The sequence below is a fragment of the Aulonocara sp. 'chitande type north' Nkhata Bay genome, linkage group LG5 (genome assembly GCF_057382095.1).
Source record: "Aulonocara sp. 'chitande type north' Nkhata Bay isolate Kocher_YH1m ecotype deep benthic linkage group LG5, A_spYH_male_GT1.1, whole genome shotgun sequence".
Lineage (NCBI taxonomy): Eukaryota > Metazoa > Chordata > Actinopteri > Cichliformes > Cichlidae > Aulonocara > Aulonocara sp. 'chitande type north' Nkhata Bay.
In genome coordinates this window covers 20683154-20695770 of record NC_141348.1, presented here as the reverse complement: position 1 = coordinate 20695770, position 12617 = coordinate 20683154, and the positions used below count along the sequence as shown (strand labels likewise).

General features: G+C 43.7%; 1 long non-coding RNA gene and 15 other non-coding genes across 16 annotated transcripts in view; 1 reads left to right on the top strand and 15 right to left on the bottom strand.

Annotated features, from left to right (window-relative positions):
* Positions 1 to 12617, top strand: part of LOC147330287 (uncharacterized) — a 109213-nt gene that overhangs the window by 9819 nt on the left and 86777 nt on the right. The window contains exon 2 of the long non-coding RNA XR_015129086.1: positions 1074 to 1136. This is a non-coding gene — a long non-coding RNA (uncharacterized LOC147330287). The remainder of the gene's footprint in view (positions 1 to 1073; positions 1137 to 12617) is intronic.
* On the bottom strand, positions 2391 to 2463 carry trnaf-gaa (transfer RNA phenylalanine (anticodon GAA)). The gene has a single exon. It is a non-coding gene; the product is annotated as a tRNA-Phe (tRNA).
* Positions 2978 to 3050, bottom strand: trnak-uuu (transfer RNA lysine (anticodon UUU)). Its single transcript has one exon. It is a non-coding gene; the product is annotated as a tRNA-Lys (tRNA).
* Positions 3478 to 3550, bottom strand: trnaf-gaa (transfer RNA phenylalanine (anticodon GAA)). The gene has a single exon. It is a non-coding gene; the product is annotated as a tRNA-Phe (tRNA).
* trnak-uuu (transfer RNA lysine (anticodon UUU)) lies at positions 4065 to 4137 on the bottom strand. The gene has a single exon. It is a non-coding gene; the product is annotated as a tRNA-Lys (tRNA).
* On the bottom strand, positions 4565 to 4637 carry trnaf-gaa (transfer RNA phenylalanine (anticodon GAA)). Its single transcript has one exon. It is a non-coding gene; the product is annotated as a tRNA-Phe (tRNA).
* Positions 5152 to 5224, bottom strand: trnak-uuu (transfer RNA lysine (anticodon UUU)). The gene has a single exon. It is a non-coding gene; the product is annotated as a tRNA-Lys (tRNA).
* Positions 5652 to 5724, bottom strand: trnaf-gaa (transfer RNA phenylalanine (anticodon GAA)). The gene has a single exon. It is a non-coding gene; the product is annotated as a tRNA-Phe (tRNA).
* Positions 7333 to 7405, bottom strand: trnak-uuu (transfer RNA lysine (anticodon UUU)). Its single transcript has one exon. It is a non-coding gene; the product is annotated as a tRNA-Lys (tRNA).
* trnaf-gaa (transfer RNA phenylalanine (anticodon GAA)) lies at positions 7833 to 7905 on the bottom strand. Its single transcript has one exon. It is a non-coding gene; the product is annotated as a tRNA-Phe (tRNA).
* trnak-uuu (transfer RNA lysine (anticodon UUU)) lies at positions 8421 to 8493 on the bottom strand. Its single transcript has one exon. It is a non-coding gene; the product is annotated as a tRNA-Lys (tRNA).
* trnaf-gaa (transfer RNA phenylalanine (anticodon GAA)) lies at positions 8921 to 8993 on the bottom strand. Its single transcript has one exon. It is a non-coding gene; the product is annotated as a tRNA-Phe (tRNA).
* Positions 9509 to 9581, bottom strand: trnak-uuu (transfer RNA lysine (anticodon UUU)). The gene has a single exon. It is a non-coding gene; the product is annotated as a tRNA-Lys (tRNA).
* On the bottom strand, positions 11097 to 11169 carry trnaf-gaa (transfer RNA phenylalanine (anticodon GAA)). The gene has a single exon. It is a non-coding gene; the product is annotated as a tRNA-Phe (tRNA).
* On the bottom strand, positions 11685 to 11757 carry trnak-uuu (transfer RNA lysine (anticodon UUU)). The gene has a single exon. It is a non-coding gene; the product is annotated as a tRNA-Lys (tRNA).
* Positions 12185 to 12257, bottom strand: trnaf-gaa (transfer RNA phenylalanine (anticodon GAA)). The gene has a single exon. It is a non-coding gene; the product is annotated as a tRNA-Phe (tRNA).

Genomic DNA, 12617 nt, shown 5'->3' with positions numbered 1-12617 from the left:
AAAAAATAAATAAAAGAATTTTCCCTGCAAACTTACAGTAAATACATAAACTTTTACAGTACTAAATTATTTTAAAGAAATAAATTACAAAATCGGATCATACTATCTGGTAACTACTTTATTTGATGAAAGCATGAGTTTGCGGTGAGCACGTGAAGGCAACATTAAAGAGGTCGTGGCTTATAGCTTCCGCATGCCTACCATTATTAAAAGCAATTAAAAGCAACGCACACTTCGCACACCTTAGTCAATAATCATTAAAGAGTTAACTACTCAAATCAGTCTTATTCACCTTTTATTTATTTCATTTCTATTTGCAAGCTACAGTAGACATGCAAGGAGCAGGCCCAAGCCCGTGATCAGCATGTGGCTTATGAGAACAAAAAGTCATCCCTATCCACACGTCATCAACAAATACTAACCACCAACAACTGAAAAAATAGGAGTAGCGAAACTTTATTCATTCAAACTGTTAAAGAGAGTATATATGTGTGTGTATGCAAGTATAGCAGATTTATATGAAACATTTAGAACAAATCAATCTTTAAGTGCTTCCTTAAACTGTAAAAACTGAATGCAGTCTGAAGACAACAGTGAAAGAACTGAGTTTTTGTGTCAGTCACTGAGTTGTAGTATGTGGTTTAAGAGAGCAGGTGCTAATTCCCTAAAATGCTTTATTAATGGATTCATATCATACAAAACTAATGCAAAAACAATTCTGCAACAACACAACATTGGCCAACACGAGTTAAGTTTATGAGAGAGTTTACTGAGTTTACTTTTGAAGGATAACAGCATTACAAATTTACATTACAAAGTGATCAAAACGCATAATGATATGTGTTTTGGGGTAATCAAAGGCCACAGGAAGGAAACAATAGCCTAGCAACAGAAATGATCCCTTTACAGTTGTGTTCAGAAGTTTACATACACTCATCATGGGCATAAATGTCTTGGTAATTTTGTTCTTTCTCCAGGGTGAAATGATTGCACGGAATACATCTTTATTGACTTTAAGACAACTAGAACTGGGTGCATATGTTTGATTTGTTTTTTTTCTCTAATCTACACAGGGTTAAAAGTATGCATGCAGCCTGGAAGATGTCTGGAAGATGACCCAAACTGTTACGGTCTGGGTGAGTCACAGTATTTTCTCCAGCAGCAGCTCTCCTCCTCTGGGTAGAGACTTGTTGCTCCTCCCTGGCTGCCCACCTTTGGGCAATTATTCCACCAGTATATACACAGCAAATTCAAAAGTGTTAAATATTTTGGTGTTAGTAGTCTTCTTGCAAAAGTAGAGTTAATTTTACTCTAAGCAGAGTCACATTCTTTTAATGTAACTCTGAGGTGTAAAATGATAGCAGCTAAAATCGAGTGTTAAAAATGAGTGTTTCTATTTCAAATCTGGGGGTGTTACAATGGAAACATTAACTCTTGACCTCTTAACGCTAAACTCCTAGAGTATGGAAGAAATATAGTATCATCAGAATTCAAGTATTTTTAGACATTGAATTTATGACACTGAATTTTTATCCTCCAAATTTCCCTGCAAAAATATTCACCTGCAAAAATTCACCTGCAAAAAATTCACCTGCAAAAATTCACCTGCAAAAAATTCACCTGCCAAAAATTCACCTGCCAAAAATTCACCTGCAAAAATTCACCTGAAAAAAATTCACCTGCAAAAAATTCACCTGCAAAAATTCACCTGCAAAAATTCAACTGCAAAAGTGATGAACTTTAATGACCCAAGCCAGAGCAATCAGACAAGACAGAGGCAGACCAGACAGTGAAGAAAAAAAGGCAAACATTAGAAATATTAAAACGGAAATATAGGATTAATATAACATACAATTGGGGAAAATGTAAGGAACACAATGTAAATGATATTGTAAAGATATCAGATTAAAAGTCTGATGCTCAGATTAAAAGTCTGATGCTCTTCCATCTGAGCTACCCAGGCAACAAGAGTCACGTGTTTGTCCTCTGGGACACATATTGTCTTTCTTTTCTGTAAAAACGTGATCTCTTATCCTCTCATTTTACTGTAAGTACTGGTGAGGATTTGCAGTTAGATATTATTAAATGGTCATTTCAGACAAGAGCCAAGGGAAGGATTTGATTCTAGGGGAAACATCGCTAGGCTGTATTATGACGTGTGATCACCCAACCTACCAAGCCCTAGGTAAGTCAATGGTATAATGGGTGAGGCCTGGGAGCTTCTGAAGGAGGACCTTCTTCAAATTCCACCTCCACTTGATGGACGTTTGCAAGCTGCACCATCTGTGTTTGTTTTCTCATTTGATGGCAATGATCCACGTAGTTGTAGGCCGTATAATGAAGTCCTACCAACAAACCTACCAAGCCCTAGATGGTGACCAAAATAGCTTTGCCGAAACCCAGGATCGAACTAGGGTCCTTTAGATCTTCAGTCTAACGCTCTCCCAGCTGAGCTATTTCGGCACGTTTTGCAATGGAAAGTGCTCAAAAATTGCATTCTAATCACCAGTCAGGTCTACAGCTGGCCAAACTGCACTACAGCTGCCATTCTGAGACACTGGATCAATGTGAAGTGAACTTTTAAGCTTTGGATTTAACAGTGAACTGTGATGAACTTTGCTCTCTTAATGTTGTCCCACCCAAAGTAAGACAGAAAAAAAGTGAAAGTGTAGCGTGTCGAGAAACCCAGGGCGGATTTGGTGAGATTGGCATGTCTTAGACACCGGGTTTCGCAAAGGAGCTGAGCTGAGAACCAACTGGCGGTGAGTTGGACCGAGGGGCAGGAAAAGATTCTTTACAGAGCTTGTACGGTGGGATTATCTGAAAGAGGCCTCTGTCCCTGATATCCACAAATCCCATATCGTCATCCCACCTGCAGTCTATGGACTTTGCTAAAGATGACAATGAGGTCACAGAACTATCAAGAACAACTGAGCTTGTTAGGTAAAGCCATGGAAGGGCAAGGATCCAAAGGAGACACCTGGACAGGGACTTGAACCCTGGACCCTCAGATCAAAAGTCTGATGCTCTTCCATCTGAGCTACCCAGGCAACAAGAGTCACGTGCTTGTCCTCTGGGACACATATTGTCTTTCTTTTCTGTAAAAACGTGATCTCTTATCCTCTCATTTTACTGTAAGTACTGGTGAGGATTTGCAGTTAGATATTATTAAATGGTCATTTCAGACAAGAGCCAAGGGAAGGATTTGATTCTAGGGGAAACATCGCTAGGCTGTATTATGACGTGTGATCACCCAACCTACCAAGCCCTAGGTAAGTCAATGGTATAATGGGTGAGGCCTGGGAGCTTCTGAAGGAGGACCTTCTTCAAATTCCACCTCCACTTGATGGACGTTTGCAAGCTGCACCATCTGTGTTTGTTTTCTCATTTGATGGCAATGATCCACGTAGTTGTAGGCCGTATAATGAAGTCCTACCAACAAACCTACCAAGCCCTAGATGGTGACCAAAATAGCTTTGCCGAAACCCAGGATCGAACTAGGGTCCTTTAGATCTTCAGTCTAACGCTCTCCCAGCTGAGCTATTTCGGCACGTTTTGCAATGGAAAGTGCTCAAAAATTGCATTCTAATCACCAGTCAGGTCTACAGCTGGCCAAACTGCACTACAGCTGCCATTCTGAGACACTGGATCAATGTGAAGTGAACTTTTAAGCTTTGGATTTAACAGTGAACTGTGATGAACTTTGCTCTCTTAATGTTGTCCCACCCAAAGTAAGACAGAAAAAAAGTGAAAGTGTAGCGTGTCGAGAAACCCAGGGCGGATTTGGTGAGATTGGCATGTCTTAGACACCGGGTTTCGCAAAGGAGCTGAGCTGAGAACCAACTGGCGGTGAGTTGGACCGAGGGGCAGGAAAAGATTCTTTACAGAGCTTGTACGGTGGGATTATCTGAAAGAGGCCTCTGTCCCTGATATCCACAAATCCCATATCGTCATCCCACCTGCAGTCTATGGACTTTGCTAAAGATGACAATGAGGTCACAGAACTATCAAGAACAACTGAGCTTGTTAGGTAAAGCCATGGAAGGGCAAGGATCCAAAGGAGACACCTGGACAGGGACTTGAACCCTGGACCCTCAGATCAAAAGTCTGATGCTCTTCCATCTGAGCTACCCAGGCAACAAGAGTCACGTGCTTGTCCTCTGGGACACATATTGTCTTTCTTTTCTGTAAAAACGTGATCTCTCATCCTCTCATTTTACTGTAGGTACTGGTGAGGATTTGCAGTTAGATATTATTAAATGGTCATTTCAGACAAGAGCCAAGGGAAGGATTTGATTCTAGGGGAAACATCGCTAGGCTGTATTATGACGTGTGATCACCCAACCTACAAAGCCCTAGGTAAGTCAATGGTATAATGGGTGAGGCCTGGGAGCTTCTGAAGGAGGACCTTCTTCAAATTCCACCTCCACTTGATGGATGTTTGCAAGCTGCACCATCTGTGTTTGTTTTCTCATTTGATGGCAATGATCCACGTAGTTGTAGGCCGTATAATGAAGTCCTACCAACAAACCTACCAAGCCCTAGATGGTGACCAAAATAGCTTTGCCGAAACCCAGGATCGAACTAGGGTCCTTTAGATCTTCAGTCTAACGCTCTCCCAGCTGAGCTATTTCGGCACGTTTTGCAATGGAAAGTGCTCAAAAATTGCATTCTAATCACCAGTCAGGTCTACAGCTGGCCAAACTGCACTACAGCTGCCATTCTGAGACACTGGATCAATGTGAAGTGAACTTTTAAGCTTTGGATTTAACAGTGAACTGTGATGAACTTTGCTCTCTTAATGTTGTCCCACCCAAAGTAAGACAGAAAAAAAGTGAAAGTGTAGCGTGTCGAGAAACCCAGGGCGGATTTGGTGAGATTGGCATGTCTTAGACACCGGGTTTCGCAAAGGAGCTGAGCTGAGAACCAACTGGCGGTGAGTTGGACCGAGGGGCAGGAAAAGATTCTTTACAGAGCTTGTACGGTGGGATTATCTGAAAGAGGCCTCTGTCCCTGATATCCACAAATCCCATATCGTCATCCCACCTGCAGTCTATGGACTTTGCTAAAGATGACAATGAGGTCACAGAACTATCAAGAACAACTGAGCTTGTTAGGTAAAGCCATGGAAGGGCAAGGATCCAAAGGAGACACCTGGACAGGGACTTGAACCCTGGACCCTCAGATCAAAAGTCTGATGCTCTTCCATCTGAGCTACCCAGGCAACAAGAGTCACGTGCTTGTCCTCTGGGACACATATTGTCTTTCTTTTCTGTAAAAACGTGATCTCTCATCCTCTCATTTTACTGTAGGTACTGGTGAGGATTTGCAGTTAGATATTATTAAATGGTCATTTCAGACAAGAGCCAAGGGAAGGATTTGATTCTAGGGGAAACATCGCTAGGCTGTATTATGACGTGTGATCACCCAACCTACAAAGCCCTAGGTAAGTCAATGGTATAATGGGTGAGGCCTGGGAGCTTCTGAAGGAGGACCTTCTTCAAATTCCACCTCCACTTGATGGATGTTTGCAAGCTGCACCATCTGTGTTTGTTTTCTCATTTGATGGCAATGATCCACGTAGTTGTAGGCCGTATAATGAAGTCCTACCAACAAACCTACCAAGCCCTAGATGGTGACCAAAATAGCTTTGCCGAAACCCAGGATCGAACTAGGGTCCTTTAGATCTTCAGTCTAACGCTCTCCCAGCTGAGCTATTTCGGCACGTTTTGCAATGGAAAGTGCTCAAAAATTGCATTCTAATCACCAGTCAGGTCTACAGCTGGCCAAACTGCACTACAGCTGCCATTCTGAGAGACTGGATCAATGTGAAGTGAACTTTTAAGCTTTGGATTTAACAGTGAACTGTGATGAACTTTGCTCTCTTAAATGTTGTCCCACCCAAAGTAAGACAGAAAAAAAGTGAAAGTGTAGCGTGTCGAGAAACCCAGGGCGGATTTGGTGAGATTGGCATGTCTTAGACACCGGGTTTCGCAAAGGAGCTGAGCTGAGAACCAACTGGCGGTGAGTTGGACCGAGGGGCAGGAAAAGATTCTTTACAGAGCTTGTACGGTGGGATTATCTGAAAGAGGCCTCTGTCCCTGATATCCACAAATCCCATATCGTCATCCCACCTGCAGTCTATGGACTTTGCTAAAGATGACAATGAGGTCACAGAACTATCAAGAACAACTGAGCTTGTTAGGTAAAGCCATGGAAGGGCAAGGATCCAAAGGAGACACCTGGACAGGGACTTGAACCCTGGACCCTCAGATCAAAAGTCTGATGCTCTTTCATCTGAGCTACCCAGGTAACAAGAGTCACATCTTTGTCCTCTGGGACACATATTGTCTTTCTTTTCTGTAAAAACGTGATCTCTTATCCTCTCATTTTACTGTAGGTACTGGTGAGGATTTGCAGTTAGATATTATTAAATGGTCATTTCAGACAAGAGCCAAGGGAAGGATTTGATTCTAGGGGAAACATCGCTAGGCTGTATTATGACGTGTGATCACCCAACCTACAAAGCCCTAGGTAAGTCAATGGTATAATGGGTGAGGCCTGGGAGCTTCTGAAGGAGGACCTTCTTCAAATTCCACCTCCACTTGATGGATGTTTGCAAGCTGCACCATCTGTGTTTGTTTTCTCATTTGATGGCAATGATCCACGTAGTTGTAGGCCGTATAATGAAGTCCTACCAACAAACCTACCAAGCCCTAGATGGTGACCAAAATAGCTTTGCCGAAACCCAGGATCAAACTAGGGTCCTTTAGATCTTCAGTCTAACGCTCTCCCAGCTGAGCTATTTCGGCACGTTTTGCAATGGAAAGTGCTCAAAAATTGCATTCTAATCACCAGTCAGGTCTACAGCTGGCCAAACTGCACTACAGCTGCCATTCTGAGACACTGGATCAATGTGAAGTGAACTTTTAAGCTTTGGATTTAACAGTGAACTGTGATGAACTTTGCTCTCTTAAAGAGCAAAGTTGCTCTCTTAAAGTAAGACAGAAAAAAGGTGAAAGTGTAACGTGTCGAGAAACCCAGGGCGGATTTGGTGAGATTGGCATGTCTTAGAAACCGGGTTTCGCAAAGGAGCTGAGCTGAGAACCAACTGGCGGTGAGTTGGACCGAGGGGCAGGAAAAGATTCTTTACAGAGCTTGTACGGTGGGATTATCTGAAAGAGGCCTCTGTCCCTGATATCCACAAATCCCATATCGTCATCCCACCTGCAGTCTATGGACTTTGCTAAAGATGACAATGAGGTCACAGAACTATCAAGAACAACTGAGCTTGCTAGGTAAAGCCATGGAAGGGCAAGGATCCAAAGGAGACACCTGGACAGGGACTTGAACCCTGGACCCTCAGATTAAAAGTCTGATGCTCTTCCATCTGAGCTACCCAGGTAACAAGAGTCATGTGTTTGTCCTCTGGGACACATATTGTCTTTCTTTTCTGTAAAAACGTGATCTCTTATCCTCTCATTTTACTGTAGGTACTGGTGAGGATTTGCAGTTAGATATTATTAAATGGTCATTTCAGACAAGAGCCAAGGGAAGGATTTGATTCTAGGGGAAACATCGCTAGGCTGTATTATGACGTGTGATCACCCAACCTACAAAGCCCTAGGTAAGTCAATGGTATAATGGGTGAGGCCTGGGAGCTTCTGAAGGAGGACCTTCTTCAAATTCCACCTCCACTTGATGGACGTTTGCAAGCTGCACCATCTGTGTTTGTTTTCTCATTTGATGGCAATGATCCACGTAGTTGTAGGCCGTATAATGAAGTCCTACCAACAAACCTACCAAGCCCTAGATGGTGACCAAAATAGCTTTGCCGAAACCCAGGATCGAACTAGGGTCCTTTAGATCTTCAGTCTAACGCTCTCCCAGCTGAGCTATTTCGGCACGTTTTGCAATGGAAAGTGCTCAAAAATTGCATTCTAATCACCAGTCAGGTCTACAGCTGGCCAAACTGCACTACAGCTGCCATTCTGAGAGACTGGATCAATGTGAAGTGAACTTTTAAGCTTTGGATTTAACAGTGAACTGTGATGAACTTTGCTCTCTTAAATGTTGTCCCACCCAAAGTAAGACAGAAAAAAAGTGAAAGTGTAGCGTGTCGAGAAACCCAGGGCGGATTTGGTGAGATTGGCATGTCTTAGACACCGGGTTTCGCAAAGGAGCTGAGCTGAGAACCAACTGGCGGTGAGTTGGACCGAGGGGCAGGAAAAGATTCTTTACAGAGCTTGTACGGTGGGATTATCTGAAAGAGGCCTCTGTCCCTGATATCCACAAATCCCATATCGTCATCCCACCTGCAGTCTATGGACTTTGCTAAAGATGACAATGAGGTCACAGAACTATCAAGAACAACTGAGCTTGTTAGGTAAAGCCATGGAAGGGCAAGGATCCAAAGGAGACACCTGGACAGGGACTTGAACCCTGGACCCTCAGATTAAAAGTCTGATGCTCTTCCATCTGAGCTACCCAGGTAACAAGAGTCATGTGTTTGTCCTCTGGGACACATATTGTCTTTCTTTTCTGTAAAAACGTGATCTCTTATCCTCTCATTTTACTGTAGGTACTGGTGAGGATTTGCAGTTAGATATTATTAAATGGTCATTTCAGACAAGAGCCAAGGGAAGGATTTGATTCTAGGGGAAACATCGCTAGGCTGTATTATGACGTGTGATCACCCAACCTACAAAGCCCTAGGTAAGTCAATGGTATAATGGGTGAGGCCTGGGAGCTTCTGAAGGAGGACCTTCTTCAAATTCCACCTCCACTTGATGGACGTTTGCAAGCTGCACCATCTGTGTTTGTTTTCTCATTTGATGGCAATGATCCACGTAGTTGTAGGCCGTATAATGAAGTCCTACCAACAAACCTACCAAGCCCTAGATGGTGACCAAAATAGCTTTGCCGAAACCCAGGATCGAACTAGGGTCCTTTAGATCTTCAGTCTAACGCTCTCCCAGCTGAGCTATTTCGGCACGTTTTGCAATGGAAAGTGCTCAAAAATTGCATTCTAATCACCAGTCAGGTCTACAGCTGGCCAAACTGCACTACAGCTGCCATTCTGAGACACTGGATCAATGTGAAGTGAACTTTTAAGCTTTGGATTTAACAGTGAACTGTGATGAACTTTGCTCTCTTAAATGTTGTCCCACCCAAAGTAAGACAGAAAAAAAGTGAAAGTGTAGCGTGTCGAGAAACCCAGGGCGGATTTGGTGAGATTGGCATGTCTTAGACACCGGGTTTCGCAAAGGAGCTGAGCTGAGAACCAACTGGCGGTGAGTTGGACCGAGGGGCAGGAAAAGATTCTTTACAGAGCTTGTACGGTGGGATTATCTGAAAGAGGCCTCTGTCCCTGATATCCACAAATCCCATATCGTCATCCCACCTGCAGTCTATGGACTTTGCTAAAGATGACAATGAGGTCACAGAACTATCAAGAACAACTGAGCTTGTTAGGTAAAGCCATGGAAGGGCAAGGATCCAAAGGAGACACCTGGACAGGGACTTGAACCCTGGACCCTCAGATTAAAAGTCTGATGCTCTTCCATCTGAGCTACCCAGGTAACAAGAGTCATGTGTTTGTCCTCTGGGACACATATTGTCTTTCTTTTCTGTAAAAACGTGATCTCTTATCCTCTCATTTTACTGTAGGTACTGGTGAGGATTTGCAGTTAGATATTATTAAATGGTCATTTCAGACAAGAGCCAAGGGAAGGATTTGATTCTAGGGGAAACATCGCTAGGCTGTATTATGACGTGTGATCACCCAACCTACAAAGCCCTAGGTAAGTCAATGGTATAATGGGTGAGGCCTGGGAGCTTCTGAAGGAGGACCTTCTTCAAATTCCACCTCCACTTGATGGACGTTTGCAAGCTGCACCATCTGTGTTTGTTTTCTCATTTGATGGCAATGATCCACGTAGTTGTAGGCCGTATAATGAAGTCCTACCAACAAACCTACCAAGCCCTAGATGGTGACCAAAATAGCTTTGCCGAAACCCAGGATCGAACTAGGGTCCTTTAGATCTTCAGTCTAACGCTCTCCCAGCTGAGCTATTTTGGCACGTTTTGCAATGGAAAGTACTCAAAAATTGCATTCTAATCACCAGTCAGGTCTACAGCTGGCCAAACTGCACTACAGCTGCCATTCTGAGACACTGGATCAATGTGAAGTGAACTTTTAAGCTTTGGATTTAACAGTGAACTGTGATGAACTTTGCTCTCTTAAATGTTGTCCCACCCAAAGTAAGACAGAAAAAAAGTGAAAGTGTAGCGTGTCGAGAAACCCAGGGCGGATTTGGTGAGATTGGCATGTCTTAGACACCGGGTTTCGCAAAGGAGCTGAGCTGAGAACCAACTGGCGGTGAGTTGGACCGAGGGGCAGGAAAAGATTCTTTACAGAGCTTGTACGGTGGGATTATCTGAAAGAGGCCTCTGTCCCTGATATCCACAAATCCCATATCGTCATCCCACCTGCAGTGTATGGACTTTGCTAAAGATGACAATGAGGTCACAGAACTATCAAGAACAACTGAGCTTGTTAGGTAAAGCCATGGAAGGGCAAGGATCCAAAGGAGACACCTGGACAGGGACTTGAACCCTGGACCCTCAGATTAAAAGTCTGATGCTCTTTCATCTGAGCTACCCAGGAAACAAGAGTCACGTGTTTGTCCTCTGGGACACATATTGTCTTTCTTTTCTGTAAAAACGTGATCTCTTATCCTCTCATTTTACTGTAGGTACTGGTGAGGATTTGCAGTTAGATATTATTAAATGGTCATTTCAGACAAGAGCCAAGGGAAGGATTTGATTCTAGGGGAAACATCGCTAGGCTGTATTATGACGTGTGATCACCCAACCTACAAAGCCCTAGGTAAGTCAATGGTATAATGGGTGAGGCCTGGGAGCTTCTGAAGGAGGACCTTCTTCAAATTCCACCTCCACTTGATGGATGTTTGCAAGCTGCACCATCTGTGTTTGTTTTCTCATTTGATGGCAATGATCCACGTAGTTGTAGGCCGTATAATGAAGTCCTACCAACAAAACTACCAAGCCCTAGATGGTGACCAAAATAGCTTTGCCGAAACCCAGGATCGAACTAGGGTCCTTTAGATCTTCAGTCTAACGCTCTCCCAGCTGAGCTATTTCGGCACGTTTTGCAATGGAAAGTGCTCAAAAATTGCATTCTAATCACCAGTCAGGTCTACAGCTGGCCAAACTGCACTACAGCTGCCATTCTGAGACACTGGATCAATGTGAAGTGAACTTTTAAGCTTTGGATTTAACAGTGAACTGTGATGAACTTTGCTCTCTTAAATGTTGTCCCACCCAAAGTAAGACAGAAAAAAAGTGAAAGTGTAACGTGTCGAGAAACCCAGGGCGGATTTGGTGAGATTGGCATGTCTTAGACACCGGGTTTCGCAAAGGAGCTGAGCTGAGAACCAACTGGCGGTGAGTTGGACCGAGGGGCAGGAAAAGATTCTTTACAGAGCTTGTACGGTGGGATTATCTGAAAGAGGCCTCTGTCCCTGATATCCACAAATCCCATATCGTCATCCCACCTGCAGTCTATGGACTTTGCTAAAGATGACAATGAGGTCACAGAACTATCAAGAACAACTGAGCTTGTTAGGTAAAGCCATGGAAGGGCAAGGATCCAAAGGAGACACCTGGACAGGGACTTGAACCCTGGACCCTCAGATTAAAAGTCTGATGCTCTTCCATCTGAGCTACCCAGGCAACAAGAGTCACGTGTTTGTCCTCTGGGACACATATTGTCTTTCTTTTCTGTAAAAACGTGATCTCTTATCCTCTCATTTTACTGTAGGTACTGGTGAGGATTTGCAGTTAGATATTATTAAATGGTCATTTCAGACAAGAGCCAAGGGAAGGATTTGATTCTAGGGGAAACATCGCTAGGCTGTATTATGACGTGTGATCACCCAACCTACCAAGCCCTAGGTAAGTCAATGGTATAATGGGTGAGGCCTGGGAGCTTCTGAAGGAGGACCTTCTTCAAATTCCACCTCCACTTGATGGACGTTTGCAAGCTGCACCATCTGTGTTTGTTTTCTCATTTGATGGCAATGATCCACGTAGTTGTAGGCCGTATAATGAAGTCCTACCAACAAACCTACCAAGCCCTAGATGGTGACCAAAATAGCTTTGCCGAAACCCAGGATCGAACTAGGGTCCTTTAGATCTTCAGTCTAACGCTCTCCCAGCTGAGCTATTTCGGCACGTTTTGCAATGGAAAGTGCTCAAAAATTGCATTCTAATCACCAGTCAGGTCTACAGCTGGCCAAACTGCACTACAGCTGCCATTCTGAGACACTGGATCAATGTGAAGTGAACTTTTAAGCTTTGGATTTAACAGTGAACTGTGATGAACTTTGCTCTCTTAAATGTTGTCCCACCCAAAGTAAGACAGAAAAAAAGTGAAAGTGTAACGTGTCGAGAAACCCAGGGCGGATTTGGTGAGATTGGCATGTCTTAGACACCGGGTTTCGCAAAGGAGCTGAGCTGAGAACCAACTGGCGGTGAGTTGGACCGAGGGGCAGGAAAAGATTCTTTACAGAGCTTGTACGGTGGGATTATCT